The 27,205-nt window shown below is 40.5% G+C and overlaps 1 pseudogene; it reads left to right on the top strand.

The window, feature by feature from the left end:
* LOC138150234 (histone-lysine N-methyltransferase 2B-like) overlaps positions 1-27,205 on the top strand; it is a 99,262-nt pseudogene that overhangs the window by 70,249 nt on the left and 1,808 nt on the right.

The following is a 27,205-nucleotide window of genomic DNA, read 5'->3' as shown; positions in this document are numbered from 1 at the left end:
GAGGAGAATCACAGCTGGGCTTGATGAAGTGGCTCGCTCCTCAGGAGTGGCTCCATCCCAGGCTTAGGCCTCTGATGGCTTCTCCACACTTCTCGTATCTCACAAGGTCCTGTAACAAAAGCAAAAAATATGAAAGCAGGAAGCAGGCCCATCCCAGACAAAGGCTTGCCTAAGAGGCCATGCATGGCGGTAGGGAAAGGCCAATACTTCATGTACAACCCCCAAACTGGTTCTCTAGACTCAGAGATATTCATGCCTCCTGGTCAGCAGGAAGGGGAGAGAGCACATTTCTCTATTGGCACATTTATTTTTGTTTTTTGTTTTGTTTTTGATGAGGCAGTTGGGGTTAAGTGACTTGCCCAGGGTCACATAGTTAGTAAGTGTGAAGTGTCTGGTCAGAGGCCAGATTTGAACTCAGTTCCTCCTGACTTTGAGGCTAGTGCTCTATCCACTGTGCCACCTAGCTGCCCCAATTGGCACATTACTTTTACATTTCCAGGTCCAACTTAGCAGCCACCCCAAAGTAGTATTTTTCACCACACAGTCAGTAGACCAGACACTCTCTGAAGGAGAGAGCCAGGACCCTCCATTTGACTTCATTATGGATTTCTGAAAGCAAGTCTCCAAAGTGCCACATTGATCTCTTATACTTGCCCCCAGGACTGAGCCCTCATTGACCAATCCCTCTGTTACATGTTTCTGCCAAAATTTACCTGTGTAGTCTATGAAACTTGTACAAAAGAATCATATTTTATCTGTAAAAGACTAAAAGAGATTTAGTCACTCAGTTTACTTGCATGCATGACCCCTTGAACTGCACCCTTCATGCTCCATCTGAGAGAGCAGGGACTGTAACCCAAGATGAGATGGGAGTGCTGTGGTACCTCAGTGTGCTTAAATAGAGGGCAGAGCTAGGAATACATTTGAGGCTTTCAGAAAAAAAAACTGGTTTAAGAAAGAAGAAATATTTAAATCCGAAGGAGAAAGAGAAACTAGGAGTATGGAAAAGCTGGAAAACAGCACATCTCTTGGAAGGCAACCCTACAGCTGTGAGCCCAGGAGAGGAGTCTAGTTTAGGGAGATTCCAGGGGCAAAATCCAAGCAAGTTACTATGCCAGAATTGGGGTGACTTAAGCATGCATCCCTATGAAGCTAATGTGAGCAATGAGGTTATCTATCCCTCCACTAAAAGCCAACCACTCCTAACCTCACCCGGATATAGCCCTTGGGTTCTCAAAGGCCGTGTCAGCATCCTAGCTGGTCCTGCAAGTCCTAATGAGATAAAAAGGCATTCATTACAAGCCAGCAATGTACCATGTGCCTGCTGCCACCCGAGATCAGGTTAGCTAAGTGCCAGAGGCTTGTCACCACAGGTTTGGCTTCTGGATGGTGACATTTTGGCCACAAGTCATGGGACCATCTCCTCAGGCATAAAGTGAATTCATGCCATGAATTACACCCAGATGAAATCTTGGGTCTCTGAAATATTGAAACACATGGGTTATTCCCTCCTTATCTCTCCCTATACCTCCACATACTAAACAAAGTTATTTAAGTCCTCTACTCCTCTGACTGTAAAGAATAGAAAGGAAAGTCTATGATGTTCAGGACCAAGATCTTTGGAGAAGTAACCCTGGAGGAAAATGTAAGGTCTCAGCTCTACCACTTAATAGCAGTTTAACCTTGGGAAAGTTGTTTCTTCTCTCTGGCCTCAGTTTCCTCATCTGTAAAATGAGGGGGTGGCCCAGATATGGGGCTCTTAGTCTGTGGTCTGTAAGCTTATTTTTCTAATTCCAATGATTACATTTCTTCCTTTGTAATTTTATGTTTCATTTTGTGCATTTAAGAACATTATTCTATAGAGGGGCCCTAGACTTCAGTAGACTTCCAAAGGGGTCCATGATCCAAAAATGGTTAGGAATCCCTTGGCCTGGGTAGTCTCTAAGGTATCTCAGCTCTAGCATTCTGTGTTTCTGGTCTCTTTTCTGGTGGCAGCAGCAACAGTAGGGAGTCTTCCATTTGGGGACTGCCCAGGGTTATGTTTAGTCACAGCCTGTATCTGGATCTTCTTTTGTTTGTGTTTTGCAAAGCTGATACAAATAAATCCTTTTTGTAAAATTCACCTCTTGCTCTATAAAGAAGATTCAAGTTTTGTGAACAGTTATGAATGTGAAGGAGCCTGGAGTAATTATCAGTCACAAACATGTGTCTGAGTGGCTGTCTGCCACACCCCTAGGTCTGAGCATGCTACCAGCAGCAAAGGTGTTACACAAAATCCACACCGAGATGAATGGTGGCACAGAGTACCAGTCAGAGTGTGATTACTAGAGCTGACAATAAATTTCAGCCATTAAAGCGGGAAATGGTCTGACTGGGAAGCCAAAAATCTTTGCCTCCAAGCTGCTGACCATTGTGGTAATTGAGCTACTTGGCATCATAAATCTCCTCAAGAATAGACACTTGGACTTCTCAAACATGGTAAGGTGGAGTGATGGATAGTTCTAGGAGACAGTTTAGCCCTAAGGAAGTCCAGAGTGGGTGTTTAGCAAATGAATCAGTAGTTGGGTAGCCAAGGAGACCAAATGGAATGCCTCCCTGGTCATGAAGTACTGTCTGCCATATCAGAACAATGTAACTCATTGCCCCTCTCCTTCATTCCTGATAATAGCTCTCAGGGCATGTGGCTTTACACAGCCCTTGTTCTGGGGAACACAGTGCCCCTGTTAGGCTTCTGTACATCATTTACAGTCCAAATGTACATTTGCTCAACTCCTAGAATGCTGACAGGCAAGGAGAAGATAACTCTGATGCCCAAGTTTATGTCGCCCTAGGGTTTCTTATGTGTGTGTTGGGTAGGCCCAGTTCAGAGAATGGGCAGCAGCCAAATCTCTAAGCAGCTGTGATATGGTGAGCTGGGCTAGAAGAGTCACAAAGAGGGGAAGAATAGAGATAGAAGCCCCCTGAAGTTTGGTGGAGCTGAGCCAGGATCATCTGAAGAAACCCAAGGCAAACAAGGCAGGTGTGAGCAAAAAGTCACAGGTGCATTAACAGGGAATGAAAGGGCTCTGAGCGTGTATGAGCAGAAGCTTCGGGGCCGTACCTCAAGTAAGAGATACAAACAGCATTGACAGGCTCTGCTGATGGTGACTATAACAACTAATTCACCCAGCCCATCAGCTAAGACAGTCCTCGTGTTCCAGCACCAGAGAAAGAAAGTTTTCATGCATTTGTTTTAGCCTCAGCCATCTGTATAGAGCAAGATCACTGAAGGGGTATCACAAGGGAAATCCATCAGCATCCTCATATCCTATCATAGGCACCACAACCATTACCACCCCCTTTACCACATGAGTAAGACTAGCTCTAAGCAGATTTATGAAGTAGGTGAAGTTTGTCTTTGGTGCCTCCTCCTCCCCAGCCCCTTCTCCTTCCAGGGGTCCATGGTTTCTCCCCTTCTCCCTATCACAACTTTAACTACCTGTAAAGAACTGAACACATTATCTCTCCCCAAGATTATTTGTACTTAACAGGAATTAAACCTTTAAGATAGAAAGATAAAACTTTAGCCATATTTCAGGGATCAGCAAGCTGTGGGGAAAGGATTGCGGGGGGGGGGGCGGGTGGTACCAAATCCTTTGCCTTGAAAGCAGAACATAAAAGGAGACAAGTTTGTCTACCCCCGAGTCCAACACCTGAGGGCCTACATATGGTCTCTGGGGTAAGAAGCTGTCACTTCTTGTCTAACGAGATGCTCTGTTCCTAAAGCATAAAGCTAAATCTGCAGGAGCTGGAGGGTCAGGCTGGGGTTGTGCTTCCCCTGGGCTTACAGTTTCTGTTAGTATTTTCAGTGCTCCCTCCATGTGACCTTCAAAAACACCGCGGAAATGAAATGCTTTTTCCTTCTTGGTTTTGATTAAACTTGTGCCTGCTACCCCCGAAGATTAACAGTGTGAACTGACAAGCCAGGCAGGGTCATGACCACCCCTCCTGTTCCGGCCAAAATCCCATCATGGAATATAGGGCTCACTCCCTTCACCTCTTGACAGGGTGACACAGAGTTTAAGTTCCTGGCTAAAGTCCTAGTAAGGAGAGAACCTACATGTTGTAAATGCCCTTTGGTTATGTTCTCTCTTTTCTTCTATTCCATTTGAGTTTCTAGTTCTTACTTCCATTCAAAGGAGGCTGCTGAACTAAGACATTATCAGAATTAGAAATAGGCTGCCTTCCCAATAGATGTGTAATGAATGCATTTAACAAGGACAGACAGACAGACAATAACCAAAGCCAGCTACGTCTTAGGGATGAACATCATACCTTCACTCCTGATAACCAAGGTGTCCAGCCCAGGGGTGTGTGTGTGTGTGTGTGTGTGTGTGTGTGTGTGTGTGTGTGTGTGTGTGTGTGTGTGTGTGTGTGTGTGTGTGTAAACAGCAAATTTAAATTTTTTTTCTTTATTTGTCCCACACTTCTAGCCTTGAAACCTTCATTAGGTTAGAATGGCTCTTTGATTGAGTTATAGAACCAATCAATCAATAAGAAGTACAAATGAGATGTGAATAAATTTTAGGCATCTCTATTGAATCAATTAATCAAAGGCATAAACTAGGTATGAACAACCTAGTTAATCATTTTGGAAGGAGTGAAGTGCTTGCAGACATTGAATGATATAATGAAATGTATTGAGATGGGTTGAAAAAATTAGGCACGCTTTTCTGCCTGTGTTTATCAGAGGAGATGCCATCAGAAGCTTTCCAGCAAATACATCTGGAGGAAAGTTTTCAGTGTGCTTTCTGATGGCAGGAGGGGGAGGAGGTTGCAGTGAGCCCAGAGGAAGTGTCACACTCCTCCTCCCCCTCCACTGACCATGTGGAGAGAATGAATCAGTCATATACAGCGCATTTGCCCAGGAACTGAGAGAGAACAAACCAGACACGTAGAAAGACTTGCAGGATTATACAAAGGCCCTAATCCTCAGGGACCAACAAGGAGCAGCATGCCCCTCGGGGGAATGAGGTATGCACAAAGGGAGAAAAAGACTTCCATCCAATCAGGAGTTCTCAGTTATCCCTTTGCTATATGTCCTTTTTTTTTTTAGTTTAAGAATGTCAGGGCAGCCAGTTGATGCAGTAAGTAAGAGGGCCAGCCCCAGAGTCGGGAGACCCAGGATCAGTTCCAGCCTCAGATACTAAATACCCACACAAAATAACTGGCTGTGTAACCTTGAGCAAGTTACTTAACCCCAATTGCTTAAAAAAATGAATATGTCCCAGATTTGGGCAGGGGAATATTTTTATTAGCTTTACAATCTTAGTAAAAATTTGTTTTCAAAAGTTAATTCACTCTGACTGGCTAATTGATAATTGAAAATCAATAACAAACACAATTATAGGGGCTCATGAGAGAATACTAGAAGTCACAAATCTTCAGGAACCTTAGAACCTAAAGTTTAGAAGTGATCAGCTGCCCTCTGGAAACCCAACCTACCAGTGTGAGTGGGGGGGGGAGTGGGCTGGGGTGGGAGAATGAGGCAGGAGAAGAGACTGTATGTTATGAATTTGGTAAACATGAGCAAGCATGAACATTTCCATATTCAAAAAGCAGATGAAAAGGACTGTACATAAGATATCGTGAATCCCTACTACATATAACTTGGATTTTTTTTTCTAAATCTTGGTTTATTTCAATTTAACATAGTTCCAATGTTAACCTACTTGTCCATGTGCCCTGCTGAATTTCCTTCTCTCTTCTGTGTACATCAGTATCACTATCATTATATCCCCTGCCCAAAAAAGTTCTCCCTTGTAACAAGTATAGCCAAGTAAAATAAGTCCATATACTGGCATTGTCTGAAACTGGATGTCTTGTCTCTATTCTCTGTCAAAATATAGGATGTAGACTCCATCATCAGTCTTTCATGGTTGTTGTAGTCATTGTAGAAATGTTTCCCTGGTTTTGCTCACTTCACTCTCCAACAGTTCATACAAGTCTTCCTAGGTTTCTCTGAATCTATTCATCTTATTATTTTGTGGCACAATAATATTCTGTTACATTTATATACTATGATATACCATATAATTTGTACAGCCATTCCCCAGCTGATGAGCACACAATCCATTTCCAATTTTTTGCTACAACAAAAAGAGCTGCCTTTATAAATGTGTAGATAAAAGTCCTTTCCCTCCATCTTTGACCTCTGGGAGGAATATGCCTAGGAGTGGTATCATTGTGTCTAAGGGTATGCACAATTTAATGACTGTAGTCACTATATGGGAATATAGTTCCAAACTGAGAAGTTCCAAATCACTCTCCAGAATAATTAGATCAGTTCATAGCTTCACCAATCATACATTAGTGTGCCTGTATGCCCACAGTTTCTAATTCTTCTATACAGGATTTCAGGATGTTCTAATAATGTTCTGCCCCTCTCTGACTGCCCCTTCCCTTGACCTTTTCACATAGCAGCCACTTAGGTGTGTGGATACTCACCTGGGCCTGCACAATATGTCTCTTTTAAAAACCTAAGCAATTTCTCCTCTGTCTAGCTCCAGCTATCTTTGTTACAGTGAAGGCTTCTGGAAGGAAGCTGAGACTGTGTCTACACTGCCTAGAGGCACTAGATGTGTCCCACTGACTCTTTCTGAAACTATGGGTCTCAAAATAGTTTCCCGTTATTTTTTACAAAAGATATGTTAAAAGGAAGAGAAAGTGAGGAAAGCAGGGGTGCAGTTTCTCACTTTTATTTGGAGGACTTTATTCTGTAAAATGATTTCTAGTCCCAGTCCTGCAACTTTCTAGCTGTCTGACTTTAAGCAACTCACTAAATATCTCAGAATCTCCTTTTCTCTTCTGTAAAATAACTGAAGCCTTGCCTGCTTATCAGTTAGGGTTGTTATGAGGACCAATTGTTTGAATCCTATCTCATCTGAAGGCTTTTCAGGAGTCATCTCTTTCTTCTACAAACTGCTATTGTGTTTTTTTTCCTTTCTTTTTGTACATTTTCACCATAGACCATACGTTATTATTTATGTATGTGCATTATCTTCCCTACTAAACTGTAAGCTCCATGAGGGCAACAACCATGTCATATTCTTCTCTGAGGCTTCCACAACACCCAGCCTTGAACAAAACAGACATTAAACCAGTATTTGTAATTTGCAAGTTACCTTGTGTAGCAGCAAACACCCCAAGTGTCCTCAGGTGGCTGCCCACACAGGTTCTTGGATCTGCTTTGTTAAAGGAAAGCAACTCAAAATGGGTTAACAAGCTTACTTTAATCAGTCAGACATATATCGTTTACCTTGTTCAGGGGAAAAAGGTCAGCACCCCGAACTTCAAAGTATACAGGCAGAATTATCAAGACAGAAACAGATCAAGTAGACAGATTTCCAAACTGTCCAACCATTACATCCATACCCAGTCAACATCTGGGTTTCAACATCTGGGTTTTTCAAAGGGGGGGGGGTGCTCCGGACAACCGCTTCCCAGAATCCAGATCAAATCACAGAACACTTCTCAAAGTGAGCCCCCAAAACAAAGCCTCACATCAGGGCTTATATAGCCTTCTCCTGGCTCAGAGAATGTAACAACCTTATTGACCCACTGGCCAATCAAAAAGTATCTACTGTAAAACAAGCCTCCCACCCCAGGCTTCAGGTGCACTTTAGCCTAGGGGCAGGGAAGATCTTCCAAATTTGCACTCCCATTACACCTTGCATAAATGGGTTTTGAAAATGGTACTGCATTATACAAATATGGGACATCATTATCATTAGTCATTTTGAAGTGCTATGAGCTCTTTGAAGAAAAAGAATTCTATGCATGAAAACCCTGTCATTATCAGTATGATGTCAGGATGTTTTCTTAACCATATTTTGTACATACTTACAAGTGCACCTGTTTATTTCAGTGCATCTGTGATCTCACTGACATGAGGACTTCTTCCAATGGCACAGAACTCCTTTTCCATTGTTATCTTAGACTGCTTTGTCATTGTAGTATACTGCAAAGCTCCTTATGTCCACTAGGATGCAACTGAAGTACAGTAGAAAGAGCACTCACTCTGGATTCTGAAAACTTTGGGTTCAAACCCTGACTCTGAAGCTGTTTCAGACAAGTCACAGCCTCCTTAAACCTCTGTGTTGTATAAAGTGGTTGGACTAGGTGGTTTCTGAGGTCGCCCCAGCTTTAGATCTAGAATCTCCTATGATCCATGGATCCTTCTTCATGCACGTTAAGTGACTTGCAAATTTGACTTCTCAGAGAGTGTGATTTATAGCCCAGTATCATCATGAGAACAACTTCCAATGTGGATATTGTCTCTAACGGGTGGAGATTACAATCCATCCATACTTTCTTGTCCTGTGTGATCCTAGACTATGTCCTCCCATAAATTTGCTGCGCTGGGAGTCTTCCTGTAGCATTATTGACATTGTGTAGAGAGTTACCAATGAAGTAGATGGGATGTCCATCTTTTATTCCTCAGTTCTGCTACATGATCAACCCAATTCCTTTTATCTTCTTTTATTATCCTCTCTCTCTCCTCCCCCCCTCCCCATGTCTGAATTTCTGTTTTTTCTCTCTCTCTGTCTGTCTGTCTGTCTCTCTCTCTCTTCCTCTCCTTCTCTCTGTTTATGTCTTAAACAACTATGCAATACTTTGTTGGTAATGTGTTCACATCTTTCCATTACTATGCACCTCTCCATTACTCTTTAGTTGACCTATAACTTTAATTCTTTAGAAACTGTAGTATTTCATGACCTAAAGCATCATTTGGTGTTAAATTGGTGTTTAAAAAAGATTGGCCAGGGACAGCTAGGTGGCACAGTGAATAGAGCACCAGTCCTAGAGTCAGGAGGACCTGGCCTCAGACACTTCACACAAAAACTAGCCATGTGACCTTAGGCAAATCACTTAACCCCAGTCACCCTCCAAAAGAGCAAAAAAAAAAGATTGACCTTTTTTTTAAAGAAGAAGCTTGGAGTTATCAAGTCTACTATGCAATTCCCCAAAGGCAATCCAGTTCACCAAGATAATATCCTGATAAACCAACTCTTTGGGTTTTCCAGCCAATAACATGTCATAGTCTGAAGTGTAGGCATTTTTCATCCACTTTGTTTTACCTATGTAGGTGATTAAGCCAAACTCCTTTGAAAGATTATAAATGTCATTTAGGAGGCTATTCGGGGTCTTAAAACTTGATATAGTCAGCAAAATGTCATTAACAAATAAAAACATCCTGAAGACCTCAACATAGGGAATTTATTTTCCATTTGTACTCTTCACTGGTCATCCTCCATGGGGCTGATAAACACATTTGGCAAGCATACATCTCCCTTTTTATGTCTCACTTTATACCAATAATCATAGCATCATAGAACAAAACTATCTCTGTTGCTTTATCTTTCAAGGAATTCTGTATGATTTTGAAATACACATGGAAGACATCTTTTTGGGAAACCCTTTAAGGTGATATATTTTCATGCCAAGTCAAATTAAGCAATAAGCATTTCTTACATAACTACTTTATGCCAGGCGCACTATGCTAGGCACTTTTTATAGTCAACAAATAAGAAGCACTGTAAGATCTTTGCTTTTCAGTCAGTTGTATGACAGCTGTGTAAAGTTGCTGTAGAGACTGTTGCTTGTGAACCCTTTCCTGTTCCCTTTTCAAACCTTCAAGATGCCTTTCTTACCTTTCTTGTGTGTGTGTGTGTGTGTGTGTGTGTGTGTGTGTGTAATCTTAAAAAGATTTATAGCGAGAACAGGGCATATGGATCAGCAGTAATTAGTGTTCTCTTGGTTGTCTTTCTTTTTTTCTAAATAACAAGGTTCAAGATATTCCCAAGAATTTGGTATTCTCCTCCATTTCAGATGCCTTGACAACCAAGATCCTTTGATACCCTCAAAGTTGTCTGTTCATACTTGGTATAGTGCAGGCACCCTTCCCCTTTTTTGTTTTCTTTTGTGGAATTTCTGCTTGCTCATGCAGTACTTCAGAGATTATATGGTATCTTTACTATTATTAAAGGAGAAAAGGATTCATTAGATAATGAAACAATTTCAGTGAAACAAATTAGGTGCAAAAATAAAAGCAGAAAGATGTAAATAAATCTAGAAGCCTAGTGTTTAATGAACCCAAAGACCCCAAATAATGGGGTAAGGACTCATACTATTTTGACAAACCTGCTGGCAGAAATTAGGTTTGGACCAGCAGTTCACACCATATACCAAGATAAGCTCAATGACTTAGAAATAAAAGGTCACATCAAAAACACATGAGAGAAGCAAAGAAGCAATTACCTTTCACAACTATGGATAGAAGGAAAGTTCATGAACAAATGAAAGATACAGAAGATTACAGAAGACAAAATGTACAATTTTGATTACATAAAATTGAAAAAATTTTGCACAAACAAATTAATGCAGTTAAAATTAAAAGGAAAAGCATTAACTGGGGGAGGGTGAATCTTTGCATCAAGTCTCTCTGGAAAAGGTCTTATTTCTGAGACACATAGTAAATTGATTTAAATGTATAAGAGTAAAACCATTTCCCCAATTGATAAATGATCAAAGGATATGAATTAGTAGAGTAGTATTATACCATAAAAATTATTTTTAAAAAAAGACAGTTTCAAGGAAACTTGGGAAGACTCGTAAGAGCTTACACAGAATGAAGTAAGCAGAATTAGGAGAATAACTTATATAGTAACAATATTGTAAAGATGAACAGCTTTGAAAGACTTAAGAATACTCATCAGTTCAGTGACCAGCCACAATTCTAGAGGACCAGTGATGAAGCATGCTACCTATCTACCTCATTGAAAGGTGATGGGCTCAAGATAAAGAATGAGACATACTTTTTTAGATGTGGTCATTGAGGAAATTAGTTGTGGTTGACTATGCATATTTGTTGTGTGGTTTTGTTTTTTTCTTTTTTCAATGTGATTGAAGATAAGAGGGGGAGAAAATTAGTCCTTGTCAATTAAAAAAAGAAAAGAAAAATTCTAAAAGTAAGCACAATGGGACCTTGTATTCCTCACATCTTTGTCAATTGTTTTGGATGTGCTCTACTGTGTAATTTTTTTCCAATGGAAAATTAAATAATTGCAAAAAAAGTGAAGAAAGCTGCTCTACTTTTGGCAGAAGGAAAGCTCAGTAGGTAGACAGGTGATGGAAATCTCCATCACTATTATAGCACCATACTTGTGATGTTTCCTAAATTTTTTATCTATTTTTTATCCTAATTTTTTTATCTATTTCCTCTTTCTGTTTAGGTGGCATATAATGTGCTTCTTTGGTAATACTCCATTAGGTATGCTGGTACACACCTCTCTTCCCTGCTTCTAGGGGAGGCTGAGGTCAATGGTTTGCTTGAGTTTAGGAGTTCTGAGTTACAGTACAACTAAAGCCAATTCAGTCAATTCAGCTAAGTCCAGCACAAATATGGCGAATCTCCAGGACCAGAGCACCACCCAGGTTGCCTAAGGAAGGAAAAGCTGGCCTAAATCAGAAATATTTGAGCAGGTTAAAATCTCTGTACCAATCAGAATTAGGTTCAGGTTTTGAGTAGCCACTGTACTTCCAGCCTGGGTGAGTTAGGGAGACACAGTCTCAACAACAATAAGAAAGTGTCACTTTTGCTTCTACTTCCATTGATCTTTACCCAAATTATATTCACCATATTTTTTTGCCTCTAAGTTTCGGGACTTCTTCCCACAAGTGTATCTTTTAAATATACTATGCTACTTTGTCTTCCCTTTAAACTTCATTTTTCTCTTTGAATAATTTACACTCTTCTAAAATCACATTCTAAGTATAAGTCCCATCCCACCAAGTCTCAGTGATACCTATAATGTCAAATTTTCCTCCTTATATGATAAGCTCTAGCTTCCTCTACCTATTATACATTCTTTATGTATTTTATACATATATCTGAAATAATAGGTTTTATTACTGATTCCCTTTTTAGGTCCTTTCTCTTGTGAGTTTCTAGGAATTTCTACTACTATTCTTCTTACATGGTAGTTACTCCCTAAGGTATTAAGCTTCCTGAATATATATAGGCAGTTTCTTCTCTTCCCCTTTCCATTATAAAGAAATTTGATTTGCAATTTTCAAAAAGCCCTAAGAATTTTTTTTACCAGTTCTTGTTAAATGTACTCCATTCCTGGCCAAGAGCCTATCATTCCAATATTGTAAACTATGGTCCAGAAATCAAGCTCTGATCTAGAAATGAGCACCCTGACCACAGTCCCATGGAGACTTCTTTAGCCTATGTATGGTATTGAATAAAAGTAGAAAACAAATATTGTTCTTTATTTTCCTTTGAGGAAAGCATAACAGAATTGGGTTATATTGCAAAAAGATAAGGAATAATTTAATACTGAGTCATAACTACTTAAACAAGGTGGTTGTTATGAGGCTCAATTGCCTAAATTTCATCTCTTCCCTGGAAATTTCTTTCTCTGATCCTCCTACTCAGCAGTAATCCCTTTCCCTTTCAACCTACTGTAGTATACCTAACTTGTTACAACAACAACAATAACTGATATCTATGTGTTTGCAAAGCACTTTACTCACATTCTCACTTGGTCCTTAAAACAATTCTTTTAAATAGATGTTATTCCTCCATTTTACAGATGAGGAAATTAAGGCTTAGATTTAGTGTCTTACTTAGGGTCATATACTATTAAATGTTTGGGATAGGATTTAAACACAAGTCTTCATGATACCAAGTTCAACATTACTATACCATGGCATATTTATGATTTTTACAGAAAAATGAATAAAGCATTTATTAAATGCTTAATATGTACAAAGCATGGTGGTGATCAACATGGTGGTAGGAGTAGTTCACCTTGCTTTGCACATGCTGCCTCCTTTCCCATGCTTTGCTGCTTCCAGGAGGCTGCCTTGCCTGCCTTCTGAGTGACACTTAGTTGACGTTGGTGGGGATGGGTAGCCCCTTCTCCACAAAAGGTGCTTTCCCTGGAAAATGACAATGACAGCTGGGCAGGAAACAGGACCCATATTATGAGAGGTGTACCTCTCCCACAGCCCCTATGTTTATCTACTCATTGGTGAATAAGCCAAATGACCCTCTAAAGTGTTTTCCTTCCCTGAGATTCTTTGATTCACTTTGGCTACATAGAACTAATCTAAATGCTAGATATTTCCTTTTTTCTTTCTTCCTCTTTTAACCTTGGTTAATATGTTGCTATGACAGGTATTACAGATAATGCACTAGGAGACCAGGAATTAGACCCAGTGGAAGAGAAGCTGCGCTCAAAAATGGAGGAAGAAAAACAAAGGTACCCCTTAATTCTTATTAATTATTCTACAAATTGACAGTAAACTTTATCAAAATGGTAGAAAGCACATACATAAGAGCATTCATACTCTGTGATGAAACTACCAGAGACGCTGTCAATAGGTTCCTGTTTCTGTCATTGGTCTAGATAAGTGACTCCTGGGATCAAGAGGTTGACAATGACCTCATGACTCCACCTTTTCCCCTTGTATTCTCTAGTACCTCTCTGTAGTAGTGAATCATTAAGAACATACTTCATTCAACTGTATAGAACACAGGAGTTACATTATCAGGGAGTAAGAAATGTTAAGGTGCAAAGCTGTATAGCTAATTACAGCTATATGGTATATTCATAGAAGCCAGACTTCTGTCTTAAACTGCACAGACAGTTTAGTACTCAAGTCTGGCTGCTTGGTTTCAATCTGTTTCATTTCCAAAGTGATTAGGCAACAACCCTTAGCCTCCTTTTCCTAGGAGAAGGCAGAGTCCTTTATGGGTATGTTCCAAGCATAATCCTTGGATTCAGAATGTAGTTGTATTTTTCCTAACAGTCCCTAATAACTACAAAACACATGTTTTCCTCCTTGGACCATACAACTAGAACTTAGAGAATCCCATCTGTCTGCTCTCCTGGGGCATTTAGCCCAGCTCAGTGCTCAGGAACTGCTTCTTTCCCTTTAGCTCGTGAGTCAATCTTTTTCATCTGTCTCCCTCATCATTTCTTTTTCTTACCCTTTTTCCAGCCTAATCTTCTTGTCTCCTCAACCTCTTCTCCTCCAGTTATAGCCTTTGGTCATACCTCCTGTTTCTAGGCCATTTTGACTGACAACATATCCACCCCAGGACTATCCTGTCTTTTGTTAGATTGCTTCTGATTTATTTTTGTTATATCAGCACCCCTCAAAGCCCACATTTGCATTAACTTAGATAACTTCTAGAACAAAAAAAAAATGAAAGTGGGGCAGGAGAACAATTACTATAAATATAATTAGGGAAGAAATTATTCACCACACACACACACACTTCCCCATAGAACCTTTTATGGCACTAAAATATCTCACCTGGATTGTCTGTCATGTTTTCAACCAACTGCCTCTGATGTCTATATTTGTTCCACCATAGTCTGGCCTCAATGGCTCAGATTTTTTTGTGAATTCCCGGACCATCAGACATCAGAGAAAAAACTTCCAATGGCATGAAAAGAAAGCACCTCTACTTTTGAAGCACCAAGCTGTATTGGCAGCTGCCCCTGGGATCTGACGGGCGGAATGAATGCTGACATAGGTCCCTTAGGTGGTGACTTTTGATGCGGCCAACATAATGATTTCTCTTCATTTCACCATAGCTACAAAAAGATGTTCACTCGCCTGAAAGGCCTAAAGGTTGAAATCGAGCACCTGCAGCTGCTAATGGAGAAAGCCAAGGTGAAACTGAAAAAAGAGTTTGAAGTTTGGTGGATAGAAGAGGCAACCTATCTGCAGGTACCTTGTGGCCATCTCCCTGTGCCCCTGAGCCTCTTGTCAGAAAAATGTCACAGCAGTGCTGGGAAGAGAAGCCTCCAGCAGCGGTGGCTTTCAGTCTCCCTTCAGGGGGTGTAGGCATAGAAACTGACCCTTCCTGGGAAAAGAATAAACCTAGAGGGTTCTCCTGCCTCCTGGTAATCCCTAGTTCTCATAGCCTTGTAAAAGGCTGTATTAGAGGGTCTGATCCCTTCCTCCTAAAATGATGATGAGAGCAGAAAGTTAACACTTAATCACACGACTGTTTCAGTGGCTAACAAGCACTTTATATGCAGAAAAGTCAAGCGTGTGAAAACAGAAGATCACCAAGGCCACTATTACTTCTTATGTGATTCTTGCTAGGACTGTCAAATTAGTATTAGCATTGAATTAAACCACTGGAGTAGTGAGAATGTGGGCATGCATTTGCATACATGTATGTTTGTGAATATATGCATATACATATACACATGTATGTCTGTAGGTCTATACATACACATATACATACACACATACATATGACCTATGGATTTCTTTACAACGGGTATGTTTGTTTGTTTTTCCGGATGTCCCCATGCAATCAGTGCATTTCACAGAAACAAAGAATCTTGGAGCTAGAGAATACATATATCATCCATCCTTTTCATTTTACAAAACAGCAAAATGACCCAGAGAGAGGAGGTGCTTTGCCTAAAGACACAGTCCCTGGTACGGTAGAGCCAAGACCAGAACTCTATCTCATGTCAGACCAAGGTTGCTGATGCATCAAACACCACGCAAACTAACTTACTGCCAGAGAGTTGCCTGAGTCACTAAGAGGTTAGTATGTGTCAGGCTTGAATTCAGGTCTTCCCACCTCCAGGTAACCATGCCCTGGAACAAGTCACCCTAGGAGATTGTGCACGGCCATTTATCAGATAAAGCCTAGCTGGTACAAGTTCTCCTAGACCAGCCCTCAGGTCCTTCTCAGTTCATGTCCTGTGATAGCAGGGATGTAAACTAGTTGGTATATTGCCTTCTGATTTCAGTGCTCAGCCTTGACTTATGGTCTGAAACTCCAGAGTTAATAGGCAACTCTAGACAGCCCTAACCGCTGATAGATTTTGGGTTCCTAAAACTAGAATAGAGCTCTAAAAATGTCTGTACCCAAAATAAAAGACTCTGTGTGGAGAGCTGTGGCAGTGCCCCAGAGGATATACATCTTTGTTATGTTGGTATTTGAGGAGAAGAGGGAAGGAGAGATGGGGAAGACTGGCCATCTGTAGAGTCCTATTAAGTTTCTTTTTTTCCATGTTTTCTTATTTGATCCTCATAACCATCCTGTGAAGGACAAAGGATATATTAGTCCCATTTGATATTGAAAGAGATTAAGGACCAGAGAGGTTAAGTAACTGCTCAAGAATACAAATCTAATCACTTACAAAGCTGGGGCTGGAATCTTTAATAATAAGAACTGACATTTCTATAATGTTTTAAGGTTGTTGAACCATTTTATTTACATTATTTTATTTGAACATCACAATAACCCTGTGAGTTTTGCAGATGAGGAAGGTGAGGCTCAGAGAGGTTAAGTCTCTAGTAACTGTCAGAAGGAAGATTCAAAATGGGGTATTTCACTACCCCTTTAGCAATCTATCCTCTAAGCCACCCTGCCTAGTGGCTCCCAACACATGCTTTTTTCCCACTAGAACAAAAAAGACAATGCCTTCCTCCCCTATGTGCCATATCCTGTATTTTGTCCCAGACCCACCACCAATATAACATTTTATTTGAATTACCTTTAATGTGAATTTCTAGCACCAAATCTCAAAAAAGTTTTATGTTCAATTACAACAAATATCAGGACACAATGGGGAAGCAGGGCCATACAAAAGGAATGCTTGAGAAGTCCAGAAACTGAAAAAAAAAACTGTAGGCAAACTTTCTAAAAAGTAGCAAATTACCCAGAGAACTTCCACCACAAGAGGGAATTCCATCATTCTGCTAAGTGACAATTCTCCATTTGGACATTTAGGGCCAAAAAGAATTCTCAAGAAACCATACACACTGTCCAATCAAAGACATGTGCTTTCTAAATAGCATTTGGATTTCTTGTAATTGTGGCCCAGTCTGAGCAGAAGGAGGAAGAAAAGAGATTAGATGAGCTTTCTGAAGGGTTTGTTGTTAAATAAGGCCTTCAGATGCTATAGAGGGGATGCTTTAGAAGAGATTGAAGCTTTAGGCAGCCCAGCTGAGCTATGATGGAAAGTGAATGGGTTCTGGCATCCAGAGACTTGATTTTTAATCTGTCTCTTACTAGCTGGGTGATCTTGACCAAACCATTTAACCTCTTTCAACCTCAGTTTCCTCATCTATAAAATGGGCATAATAGTAAGCATAATAGTAAGAGTTAGTGAGAAAAGGGAAAGGAAGTTGGATGTGGCCATCAAGATGAAAAAGGCACCAAGAGATGTCAAGATTATAGTAACCACAAACTAAAAATGTTACTTTTAGCAAGCATAGATGGAAAAGGATGGAAGAATGGATTACAAACCAGAATCCTGTGACTCGGTGTTTACAGAAAGCATATTGGAAACAGAGAAATACAGAGTTAAATCCAGGGAGTAGAACAGAATCTACTATGCTTCAGCTAAAGTTTAAAAAATAAAAAAGGAAGGGGTAGAAATCATGATCTCAGACAAAGCAACAGCCCTAATTAAAAGAGATAAACAGGGAGGGGCAACCAGGTAGAGTAGTGGAGTCAGGAAGACAGGAATTCAAATCTAGTCTCAGATACTTACTAGCTGTGTGACCCTTAGCAAATCACTTAATCCTGTTTGCCTCAATTTCCTCTTCTGTAAAATGAGCCTGAGAAGGAAATGGAAAACCACTCCAGTATCTTTGCTAATCCCAAAAAAAGATTATGAAGAGTCAGACACAACTGAAAATGACTCAGCAACAACAAACAGGGAAACTATTTTACTGAAAGATACCATAGACAATGAATTAAGATCAGTACTAAACATACATGCCAAATGGCATGGCACCTAAATTTTTAATAGAGAAACTAAATGAGTTACAGGATGAAATAAACACTAAAACTGTAGTAGTAGTAGTAGCAACAGTAGTAGTAGTAGTAGTAGTAGTAGTAGTAGTAGTAATGGGTGGCAATTATATGGTTACTATTATATGCCAGGCACTGTGCTAAGCACTTTACAAATATTATCTGATTTGATCCTCACAAAAACTAAAGGAGGTTGGTACTGTTAATAATTGGGATCTTCAATTTATCTTCTCTCAGACCTGGGTGAATTGAATCAACAATTAAACCAAAAAAGAAAGGACCTAAATATAATTCAGCCCTTTAGAGAATATTAAATGAGAATAGAAAGGGGTATACTTGTTCTCAGCTGTGCATGGTGTCTTCACAAAAATTTACACATTTATTAGGGCATAAAACCTACAAAAAATCCACAAAACCAGAAATATTAAAAACATCTTTTAACAATCATGAAGCAAGCATGGATGGAGAATAGGGCCAATATTTCAGGGATTTGCATTAAACCTACAATGTTCATATTTCCATCACAGCCAAGTGACTGATATCTGTGCTTGAAATGTGAGCTAGCCTCTCTCCTAGAAAAGAAAGTGAAAGAGATGTAGGATCACATTTTTCATGCTTAAGGGTATCAAAGATGTGAGAGATACAGTGGGAGGAGCACTAATTCTATAGTAGGAGGACCTGGATTGAAATCCCACTATTGACATTTACTACCTGTGTGACCTTGGACAAATTAAAATCTATCTTGTACTCAATTTCCATCTCTTTTTGTGAGGCAATTGGGGTTAAGTGACTTGCCAAGGGTCATATAGCTAGTAAGTGTCTGAGGCTGCATTTGAAGTCAGGTTCTCCTGACTGCAGTCATGCTCTATCCTCTGTGCCACCTAGCTGCACCTCAGTTTCCATCTCTTTAAAGTGATGGAGTTAACTCAAAAACTAAGCTGGTGGAATAGTAGAAAGGAGTACCATCAAGCTCTCTCCCATAACACTTTTACCAAGATCCAGAAAAAGGACCATCTCCACTGTGGAATTCAAGGAAAAGTCACACTGAATTATTTTTCTACACAAGGCTGCCATAAGGAGACAGAGAAGCCTAGGGACACTTAGGGATGAGTCTAGCTAGCAACAGCCATGTGTAACATTTCAGCACAGGGACTAAAACAGGATTGATGCTGTGTATCAGGGCAAGATGAGGTCCCAAAACCACACAGAGGGTCCTAACTTTGTACAGGATACAAGAACAGGTGCCCAATGGCAGCTCTGTCACCCCCAGTTCCAGGTCACAGATTTGGATTGAATTGAGGACGGGACTAACAATTAGAGATTGCTTTCCAAGTTGAGATGTGATAATGGGTCCTAGGCTGAGAAAAAAGCAAGTTCAGCCAGAAATGGAAGTTGCATGACTTTGACTCCAGGAACTAAGCAGGGATCTCACTTTCCAGTCTCCAGCCCAATCTGAAGCCTGTAGCAGATTAATCAGGGCAGAAAATTCAGACAAAGGAGGAACCCACAATTCTGTCACTCTGAACCAACAGAGCTTTTTAGCTAACTTATAGTGGCTGAATTCAGAAGCAGTCTACTCAAACTTCAACCAACCAGAAGCAAGCCCACAGGTGTGCTGCTTAGACCCATACTCATGTCAAGAACTTAGAGACCTCAGAGCAGGTTGGTAGCAACCAGATTTTTCCTTGGATCAGGTTACTTAAAAGCACTGGAAGTTGGTAGGTTCCAAGCCCAAGCTATTCCTGAGATTCTGGAATAATGCAACAATTAATACTCCAAGAAAGCAGCAGCACAAACACCACAAGAACACAAGTTCATTCCAGATCTTGCCTCAGAAATGCACAGAGCCCAGCCCTAACATAAATTCTGGAGTCAGAAAATATGTCAGGAAGATGATTTTTAAAAGAATCCCAAGAAGAGTTATTTTGCTAATAGATACAGCAAAGAGACAAACCTAGAAGAAGAGAATGACTACAGAAATAAAACCTCAAAGAAAAAAACACAACCAGGACACACACTTTAACCAGAATTCATAGAAGAGCTATCATAAGATATTTTAAAGAGTTAAAAATGATTTTCTAAATGAAAGCACTAAAAGGAAAAATAGAAAAGAAAGGAGAACTATTGAAGAAAAATTGAAAATAGAATTTAATAACTTGGTACAAGAGGCACAAAACTTTGCTCAAACAACAAACTTCCTGAAAATTAGAATGGCTCAAATGAGAAGATGATGACATCATAAAACAACAAGAAATATTTTTGGTAAAAAATCAAAAGACTGAAAAAAATAGAAGAAAATTTAAGATATCTCATAGGAAAAACAACTGAACTGAAAAACAGATTGAGGAGAAATAATTTAATTATTGATCGACTACCTGAAAACTATGATAAAAAAACAATATATTTCAAGAAATCATAAAGCAGCCCAGATCTCTTAGAAGCAAAAACCAAAGAGGAAATAGAAAGAATAAACCAATCACCTCCTGAAAAAATCCCTGAAATGAAAACTTCCCAAGAACATTATATCAAAAATCCAGAGCTCCCAGATCAAATAAAAAAATACTCCAAGCAGCCAGAAAGCAAGAATTCACATACCAAAGATCTATGGTCAGTATCACACAAGATTTATAAGCCACCACTTTAAAGGAGAGGAGAACTTAGAATACAATATTCTAGAAGCTAAAAGTTATAGATTTACTATCAAAAATAACTTGCCCAACAAAATTGAGTATAAGTCTACAGGGGGGAAATGGATCTTTAATGTAATAGAGGCATTCCAAGCATTCCTAATCAAAAGACCAGATGCATAGAAATTTTGAAATATAAACACAGAAGTCAAGGGAAACATAAAAAGCTTGAACATGAACAATTAATCATAAGGGACTAAATAAGAAAACACTATATTCTAATGTAGGGAGATAAAATATGTATCCCCTCAGAACTCTGCATTCATCAGTGGTCATGGAGAGGATTTAATTAGAGGACATGGGAGTAGTTTTGTTTTGTATGATGATCTTAAAAGCAGAATGGAAGGGGAAAGGAAGAAAAATAAATGGGAGGAGGTATGAGGAATGATGGAGAAAATGATCTCACATAATTGGCAAGCACAAGTAGAAATTTTACAAAGGAGGAGAAAGGAGTAAGGGAAGGATACAAGGGATACATGAGTCTCACTCTCATCTAATTTGTCAAAGGAAGGAAGAATACACAGACATAAACACACAGTTGGGTGTTTAATAGGGAAATAAGGGGGAAAGAATAGAAAGAAAAAAGAAAAATAAGAGGGGTGGTAGATTAGGTAAAGATTAGTCTTAAGCCAAACTAATTAATTAGTAAAGTTATATTTCAAAGAGGAGTTTGAAAGGATAAAAATGTGCTATTTGGTTATGGGAGAGGGAAAGAGAAGAGGAACAGGGACCAGAAGATTACACCAGACTTATGGCACTGGTGCTGAGCTCACTCATCCTGTCTCACTATCCTCTTCTTCATAAACAGGGGGTGGGAAAAAAAAGGAAAAATAGACTAAGATGAAGGGAAATATACAATTAACAATCATAACTATAAATGGAATGAAATCATAATTTAGCAGAATGGATTAGAAATCAGGGTCCAAAAATATGTTGTTCACAAGAAACACACTAGAAATAAAGATTTATAGAGAGTTAAAATAAGACCCAGAAGAAAATTTTATTATGCCTCACCTGAAATAAAGACTTAAGAAATTTGATCAATCCAATGACCAAATGGTTCCAAAATTTTGATAATGAAGCATGCTACCCACCTCCAGAGAAACAGATAATAGATTCCAGGTACAGAATGAGATAACATTTTTGGGCATGGCCAATGTAAGACTTTGTTTTGCTTGCATACGCATGTGTTATAAGAACTTTTTCTTCTTTTTTTTAAAAGGGATAGAGATGGAAGGAAATGTAATGCTTGTTAATTGACCAAAAAAGTGAAATGAAAGTTACATTAAAAATAAAATTGAATTATCAGGTCCCTGAGGTTCTTTCCACCTCTGTAACTATGGTCTTTTAAAAATCAGAAGATAGGTTTCAATGTGAAAACCCAATAAGAAAAAGGATCTGAAGAGGAAAAATGAATTCTAATCAAAATCAGGAGGTTGAAGAGAGAAATAATATAACCAGGCAGACTGGCTAAACAAGGTTGAGGATAACCAACAGGGCGAGTTAAGGGACTGTCTACCCCAAGCATGTTAAGATTTCCCCCAGTGGAATGTGAGAATGAGAACAATTTGTTCCAGAATCCATGAAGGCAGTTTAAGCAGGTGCTGTGAAGAACCTAGAGACTCCAAGGTCACCCACTGCATCCTGAGCCATCACCAGTTGTCCTCACTCTTGTCTTGACACTGGACTTTGATGATTCTGGAAGAGAGAGTGAGGTTGATGACTTTGTACAGCTCTGCCTCACTTAAATCCAGTTCATGCACAAGTCATCACCCATCATCCACTACGTTACACCAATATCATGATGTCATTGATACTCTTTGAAAACAAAGTACAAACAACAACAATATGACACAAAAAAGGAAAAGAAAGGACCATTGAACACTTGAAGCCAAAGGGAGGGAAATGAGGTAACTGGATAACTGAGGAGGAACCAGTTGCTTGTCCTTCAATGTTAAAGTAGATCCACAAGTTCTAAGAGGTGAAAGTTCATCTAGTAAAATTCAGAGGAAGAAGAAAGTGGTAGTTGGTGACTTTCTACTGAAGTATACTGAGCTATTTATTGAACTAATAAGCAACAATAGAGAAGTCAAATGTCTTCCCAATAAAAGACTAAAACTCCTTTCTTTTTTTTTTTTAAGCAATTGGGGTTAAGTAACTTGCTCAAGGTTACACAACCAGTTATTTCTGGGTGTGGTGCTAAGTACCTGAGCCTGGATTCAATCCCAGGGCATGCCAACTCTGGGGCTGGTGCTCTACCTGGCCGCCCCTAAAACTCATTTCTGATGATTTGTGTGGACACAAATAGGTGGAAGAAACCCAGAAAGCATTGCCAAAATTTATAAAGGCTAGAGTAAAAAATTCAGAATGTTAGAGTTCTAGTTGGTGCATCCATGCTGACTAACAAAGGTAAAAGATTTAGAATAGAAAAACAGATTTGGGGAGTTAAATAAAATAGCTAGGTAAAATGGTTGAAAATGGAATTTGGAATTTTATAACCTGACTTAAAATATAGCAATGACAGGATCCTGGCCAGGGAAAGAGTACATATTACAAAGGCTAGTAGGAAGTTATTTACCTGGAGTCTTACAAATCTAATTTAAAAAAAAAAAGACAAAGTGAAAAAAGGGAAAGGAGAAAATTTTCCATGTACACCCACCATCCTAGATAACATGTAGAGTAGCTAGAATGTAAAAAGAATTGCCATTGAGATTCAATTTGACAAGCATTAATCACCTACTATGTGCCAGGAATTATGCCAAGTGCTGCACTGCCAGTGCAAAAATGAAAATAGCCCTTGCCCTCAACTGTACTGGAATTCCCCAAAACAGAATTCTCATTCTATTGTGATGCCCAAAAGTTCAGAGGCAACAAAACCCAAGAAGGAAGTCATTAATAAAACCCTTGTCTTCAGACATCTATACAAAATGAGGGTAAAAAGAAAGACAAACTAGCTATCTTAATACAAGAAGTCCAATGTGATCTCATAGGACAAGTCAATCAACATTAATTTGGTGCCTACTATGTGTAAGGCAAATGTTAAGCACTAGGGTTACAAAGAAGGGTAAAAGACAGTCCCTGCTCTCAAGGAGCTCATAATCTACTGGGGGAGACAACATCAAAACGACTAATTACAAACAAGTCTTTGCAGGATAAGTAGGAATTAATCAACAGAGGGAAGGCACTGAAAGTAGGGGCAATGGGGAAAGGCTTCCTGAAGAAGGTAGGATTTTAGTTGAGATATGAAGGAAACCAAGGAAATCAATAAGTAGAGAACAATTCTAGGTTTGAGGAGCAGCCTGGGAAAGTGTCCATATTCCCAGGACAGGCTATCTTATTTGAGTAATAGCAAGGAGTCTGGTGTCACTGGGTTACAGAGGGTAGGAGGGTATAAGGCATAAGAAGACTGGAAAGAGGAGGGGGCTAGTCTGTGGAGGTCTTTGAATGACAAGCCAAGGATTTTATATTTGATCCTGGAGGTGATAGGAAGACACTAGAGCTTATTGAGTGGGGAGAAGGGATGACATAATCAAATTTATGCTTTAGGAAGATCACTTTGACAGCGAGCGGAAGATGGCCTGGGGTAGGGAAATATTTGTGGTGGGCAAACCAAGCAGCAGCCTCTTGTAATAATCCAGGCATACGTGGATGAGGGCCTGTAACAGGATGATAGCCATGTCAGAAGAAACAAGGCTACCTAAGCAAGATGTGTTACAAAGGTATTGAATTGACAGCTCTTAGAAACAAGTTGGATATGGGAAGATGAAAGGGAGTGAAGAGTCAACAACAGTTATCCTGAAAAGATTGGGGATTTTGGTGGACTGCAAACTTAGTATCAGTAAATAGTATGGAATCTGGAAGTTAAAAAAGCTAGGGGAATGTTACCCAATATTAAGTGGTTACCCTATAATAAGTGGCATAGTATGCAGGACTAAGGAGATGACAGTCCTGCTATACTCTGCCTCAGAGTGTTGTGTTCAGTTCAATACACATTTTAGGAAGAATACTGAGAAACTGGAGAGTATCCAGTGGAGGGTGACCAGGACAGGAGAAGAGAAGGAGGGTAGGAGAAAGAAGAATGAGAGGGCAGTGTTCAAGCATTTGAAAAGAATCAGAGCTACCACAGAAGGCAGAAGTCTCCAACAGAGGTCCTATGTGTGACAGAGGGGCTTCTTTTTCAGCTGTAGGTTGGGATAGATGATCACCTTGGTCTCTTACAGCCCTAAAATGCTGTGATTCCATAATGCTTGCCTTTCCAAGCCCTATGGGTGTTGAGGACCAGATGATATAAATGTGTATAGGACATTTCATAAACCCTTAAGAGCTATAAAGTTGAGTAGCAATAGTAGTCATCAGAGTAGGGGTCATTGTACATTTCTTCTAGGAGATTTCCCCCCCCCCATTTTACATTTTCCTGGGATTCTATAAAAATTCTTCTTGGGCCAACAGAAAAAATCCTTGCCAGCAAATTCTCCTCGGACACTGGAATCCCCGCAACAACAGCAATCGCAGCCACATCTCGCCAATAAAAGGTAAGGAGAAGGTCTCCCAAGGGTGTCAGAATATCCAGCAAAGGTATTTGGCTTCTCTCATTTACTTAAATTTTGTTTCACTTAAGGTCTCCTTAGAGATTGGACTGTGCTATGGGGATCTGAGGGAACAAATTGCTTTTTATTTTTAATTAAGAGTGAAAGATCTAGTTCTTTAGCTTTTTTGTGTCCTGGACACCTTTGGCAGTGTAGTGAAGCCTGTGGGACCCCTTTTCAGAATAATGTATTTCAGCACATAAAAACAAAATACATAGGTTACAAAGGAAACCAATTATACTGAAATATAGTTATATATATAATATATACACACACATACATATACTTTTTTTTTAAGTCACAGACTCTGAGTTAAGAAGCCCTGCTCTAGATTTAGACTTTGAATATTTCCCTGAAGTAGTACTGTTTTTTCTTTTGTTTTTAAACTGACGAGTGAGTCCCATGGAACATGAAATCTGAGTGGGTTATGAAACCCTGAGCTACAGAGCTTCAAACCACTGTTGGATAGTAGCAGACTAGTACTCTAACTCCTCTCCTATACTGGTAAATGTGTGTTGCAGTGTCAAAAATGAATGAAGGGAAGCCCTGGACGGGGCTCTGCAGAGCAGGGGGACTGAACCAGGTACTCCAAGGGTTACTGAGTGCCGAGGTGATTGGACCTCTGCTGCAGTACACCCAAGTGTGGACAAGATGGGGAACAGCTGCACCGGGGACCCTGTGACCTCTGAGCAGTGAGCCAGCTCTTTGAAGATGGACACTACAGCTCTGTGCACAGCTTCGTGGAGGCTGTAATCTGATGATACACATGGAGGAAGGGGAGGCCCCTGAGAGGGCTGTCGAGCAGGCCAAGGGTCTCTTACTGAAGCTACTAGAGTTTGCCTTTGGTTGGTTTGATGCCCATGATCCCAAGTACTGGAGACAGAGTACCTAGCTGCCTAATGGAGTCCTACCCACTGCAGTTCTGCCCCCATCTGTGGATCACATCTATGCCCAGTGGAGACAACAAGAATCTGAGAGCCCAGTCTCTGGCCACCCCCCCCCCAGGAGGTGCCATTCCAGGTACACAGGCAAAGGAGCTAGCTTTGGATCCCCATATCGAGGACCGGCACCAGTGTGCCCTCTGCCTTAAGTTGCTGGCTCGAAGGAGGCTGGAAGGCTCTTCTACAGTGGACAGAATGAGTGGACACACGTCAGTTGTACCATCTGGTCCGCCTAAGCGTTGGAGGAGAATGAGGCTCCCTCAAGAACATTCATGCACCTGTAGCCTGCAGCTGGCAGATGAGGTGTGAATTCTGCCTGAATCCTGGGGCCACTGTGGGCTGCTGCTTGTCCTCTTGCCTTAGCAATTTCAACTTCATGTGTTCCTGCCCGCTGCTGCATCTTTCAGTATGACAAGGTTTTTTGCCAAAAACACATGGACCTCCTAGATGGCAAGGAGATTGTGACTCCTGATGGCTTTGATGTTCCCCACCGGGTCTATGTTGATTTTGAGGGCATCAGTTTCAAGAGAAAGTTTTTGACAGGATTAGAGCCAGAGCCAGATGCCATCAATGTGCTCATTGGCTCTTTCCGAATTCATTCCTTGGGACCGCTGTCTGACTGCGAGGGAAGACTCTTTCCTATTGGCTACCAGTGCTCACGGCCCTACTGAAGCACAGTGGATGCCCGTCAGCGCTGCTGGTATTGATGCCGGATCCTAGAGTTTCGACCCCGGGCCCTCGGCAGGAACCTGACCACCTAGGGGCAGCAGAAGAGAATCGGACCATTGTGCATAGCCCCGTCCCTACTTCAGAGCTGCTTGGAGCTGAATCCCCCCAACCGGGGCCTGACACAGTTTTCCTGGGTCCTGAGCGCTGCTCCCCTGCCCAAAACACCGGCCTCTTGCCCCCGCCTCTAGAGCAGAACATCACCCCTTCCCCTGTCCCCCGATCTGTCTCGGGGGCTAGAATCAAAGTGCCCAACTACTCACCGAAGGCCCCTGGGAGGTGTATCCTGCTGGCCATTCCCCTCCCCTGTCCATCATCTCTGTCTTACCACACCCCAGCACTTGGTGATCCCGACCTCCCAGCTCGCCTAAGACGTTACCGCCATCCCAGCCCCCTGGCTTCCGGCTACCGCCC

This window comes from Petaurus breviceps, unplaced genomic scaffold (assembly GCF_028583685.1).
Source record: "Petaurus breviceps papuanus isolate PSGF00001 unplaced genomic scaffold, PetGlider_PUasm1.0 90865, whole genome shotgun sequence".
Lineage (NCBI taxonomy): Eukaryota > Metazoa > Chordata > Mammalia > Diprotodontia > Petauridae > Petaurus > Petaurus breviceps.
The sequence above is the reverse complement of the archived record's forward strand: the minus strand, read 5'-3'. Positions and strand labels throughout refer to the sequence as shown.